We start from the raw sequence: 4,049 nt of genomic DNA, 5'->3' as shown, positions 1-4,049 counted from the left end.
TATGTTGTTGTTGTTGTTATGTGCCGTCGAGTCAGACCCGACTCATAGCAACCCCTCCTTGGGTTTCCAAGGCAGTATCACTACGGAAGTATATTGCCCCATCTTCCTTCCGAGGAGTGGCTGGTGGGTTTGAACTGCCAGCCTTCTGGTTAGCAGTCAAGTGTCTTTAGCCACTATGCTACCAGAGCTCCCGTATATATAGATATAGATATAGATATAGATATAGATATAGATAGATAGATAGATGTGTATGTATAGAGATATAGTTATATAATAAGGTAAGGGGAGAGCCCCCAGGGCCAATGGAACTGGAACATATAAGGGGAGAGCCCCAAGGTAGGAAGTAGGAGCCAGGCAGATGGGCAGAACAAGTAGGGGGAAGACCAGAAAATGAATGCAGCTGTTTGGAACAGCTAACGGAGACAAATTTGTCTGTCATTTTGTTGTCCTGTGGTGGCTTACATGTTGCTGTGAGGCTGGAGGCTGTGCCACAGGTGTTCAAATGCCAGCAGGGTTGCTCATGGTGAACAGCTTTCAGCGGAGCTTTCAGACTGAGACAGGCTCAGAAGAAGGAAGAGATCATTCACTTCTCAAAGAATTGTCCAGTGAAAACCTTATGAATGGCAGTGAAACATTGTTTGATGTGTTTACTGCACAACTTTATGAATAGCCTTGAAACATTAACTGATACAGTGCTAGAAGATGAGCCCCTCAGGTCAGAAAGCACTTAAAATACAACTGGGAAAGAGCTATCTCATCAGAGTAGAGCTGACTTTAACAATATGGAAAGTAGAGCTTTCAGGACCTCAATTTGCTAATGTGGCATGACTCGAAATGAGAAGAACAGCTGAAAACATCCATTAATAATTGGCACATGGAAGGTACAAAGTATAAATCCAGGAAAATTGGAAGTTGTCAAGAATGAAACAGAATGCATAATAAGCATTTATATCCTAGGCATTAGTGAGCTGAAACGGACAGGTTTTGGTCATTTTGAATCAGAAAACCATGTGATCTACTATGCCAGGAATGACAAATTGAAGAGGAATGGAGTGGCTTTCATCATCACAAAGAATGTTTCAAGATCTATCCTGAAGTACAGTGCTGTCAGTGATAGGATAATATCCATATGCCTACAAGGAGGACCTATTAATACTACTATAATTTAAATGTACGCACCAACAATGAAAGCCAAAGTGAAGATTTTTACCAACTTCTATGGTCTGAGGGAGCTCTGGTAGCATAGTGGCTATGACACTTGCCTGCTAACCAGATGGCTGGCGGTTCAAACCCACCAGCCACTCCTCGGAAGGAAGGTTGGGCAATCCTACTTCCGTAGTGATACTGCCTCAGAAATCCAAGGAGGGGTTGCTATGAGTCGGGTTTGACTCCACGGCACATAACAACAACAACAACAACATGGTCTGAAGTTGACCAAACATGCAATCAAGATGTACTGATTATCACTGGTGATTAGAATGCAAAAGTTGGAAACAAAGAAGAATCATCAGTAGTTAGAAAATTTTGCCTTGGTGATAGAAATAATGCTAAAGATTGCATGACAGAATTTTGCAAAATCAACTACTTATTCATTACAAATATTTTTTTCAACAACAAAATGGCAGCTATACACACGGACTTCAGCAGATGGAGTACACTGGAATCAGATTGACTACATCTGTGGCAAGAGGCTATGGAAAAACTCAATATCTTCAGCCAAAGCAAGCCCAGGAGCTGATTGTGGAACAGACTATCAACTGCTCATATGCAAGTTCAACTTGAAGTTGAAGACAATTAAAACAAGTTCACAAGAGCCAAAATATGACCTGGAATATATACCTCCTGAATTTAGAGACCACCTAAAGAATAGATTTGATGCATTGAACACTAATGACCAAAAACCAGAGGAATTGTGGAAGGAAATCAAGATCATCATCCACGAAGAAAGCAAGAGGTCATTAAAAATATGAGAAAGAAAGAAAAGACCAAAATGGATGTCAGAAGAAACTCTGAAACTTGCCCTTGAGCGAAGAGTAGCTAAAGCAAATGGAAGAAATGACAATAGAAAAGAGCTGAACAAAATATTTCAAAGAGCACCATGAGAAGACAAAGTCAATTATTATAATGAAATGTGTAAAGACCTGGAGTTAGAAAACCAAAAGAGAAGAACATGCTTGGCATTTCTCAAGCTGAAAGAACTGAAAGAAAAAAAATTAAGCCTCGAGTTGCAATACTGAAAGATTCTATGGGCAATATATTGAATGATGCAGGAAACATCAGAAGAAGATAGAAGGGATACACAGAGTCATTGTACCAAAAAGAATTGCTTGATCTTTATCCATTTCAGGAGATGGCATATGATCAAGAACCAAGGGTGTTGAAGGAAGAAGTTGAAGCTGCACTGAAGGAAGTAAAGAAAAAAACAAGGCTTCAGGAATTGACGGCATACCCATTCAGATGTTTCAACAAACAGATGCTGCTCTGGAGGCACTCATTCAGTTACGCCAAGAGATTTGGAAGACAGCTACCTGGCCAACTGACTGGAAGAGATTTATATTTGTACCCATTCCAAAGAAAGATGATCCCACAGAAAGTGGAAATTATCAAACAATATCATTATTATCGCACACAAATAAAATCTTGCTGAAGATAATTCCAAAACAATTGCAGCAATATATTGACAGAAAACTTCCAGAAATGCAAGCTGGATTCAGAAGAGGATGTAGAATGAGAGATATCATTACTGATGTCGGATGGACCTTAGCTGAAAGCAAAGAATACCAGAAAGATGTTTACTTGTTATTGACTATGCAAAAGCTTTGGATTGTGGGGATCATAACAAATTATGGGTAACACTGAGAAGAATGTGAATTCCAGAACACTTAATGTGTTTATGAGGAACCTGTGCATAGACCAGGAAGCTATTGTTCAAACAGAAGATGGCTACACTGCATGGTTTAGAATCAAGAAGAAAGTCCATCAAGGTTGTATCCTTTCACCATACTTATTCAATCTGTATGCTGCACAAATAATCCAAGAAGCTGTACTATATGAAGAAGAACATGGCATCAGAATTGCAGGAGGACTCCTTAACAATCTGTGATATGTTGATGACACAACTTTGCTTGCTAGAAGTGAGGATGACTTGAAACACTTACTGATGAAGATTGAAGACAGTACAAAGAAAACAAAAATCCTCACAACTGGGCCAATAAACAAAATCATGATAAATGGAGAAAAGACTGAAGCTGTCAAAGATTTCATATTACTTGGTTCTACAATCAACACCAATGGAAGTAGCTGTCAAGATATCAAATGACATGTAACATTGGGTAAATGTGCTACAAAAGACCTCCTTTGAGTGCTGAAGAGTAAAGATATCTTCTTGAAGGCTAAGGTGCATCAGACACAACCCATGATATTTTCAATCGCCTCATATGCATGTGAGAGCTGGACAATTAATAAGGAAGATTGAAGTACAGTCAGTGCTTTTGAGTTGTAGTGTTGGTGAAGAATGTTGAAAGTACCATGGACTGCTAAAAGAACTAACAAATCTGCCCTGGAAGAAATACAGCTGTAATGCTCCTTGGACGTGAGAATAGCAGACTTCGTCTCACCTACTTTGGTCATGTTGTAAGAAAGAACCATTCCCTGGAGGAGGACATGATGCTTGGTAAAGTGTAGGTTCAACAAAAAAGGGGAAGGCCCTCAACAAGATGGACTGACACATTGGCTACAATGATAGGCTCGGTTATAGCAAGGATCACTGGGCTCTCACAAGACCGGGCAGTGTTTGGTACTGCTGTACATAAGGTTGCTATGAGTCAGAAATGACTCTATGGCACCTAACAAGAACAACATATATAGAATTGTGGTGGTGCAGTACCTAAGGCATTTGACTATTGATTAGAAGGTTGGTGGTTCAAATACACTATATGTGTGTGTGTGTGTGTGTATACATATATACATATTTATATATACATATATATATATATACACACATATATATATATACATATTTATACATATATATATTGTTGTTATGTGCC

The sequence above is a fragment of the Orycteropus afer genome, unplaced genomic scaffold (genome assembly GCF_000298275.1).
Source record: "Orycteropus afer afer isolate SDZICR_OR568_19922 unplaced genomic scaffold, OryAfe1.0 scaffold00008, whole genome shotgun sequence".
Classification (NCBI taxonomy): domain Eukaryota; kingdom Metazoa; phylum Chordata; class Mammalia; order Tubulidentata; family Orycteropodidae; genus Orycteropus; species Orycteropus afer.
The sequence above is the reverse complement of the archived record's forward strand: the minus strand, read 5'-3'. Positions refer to the sequence as shown.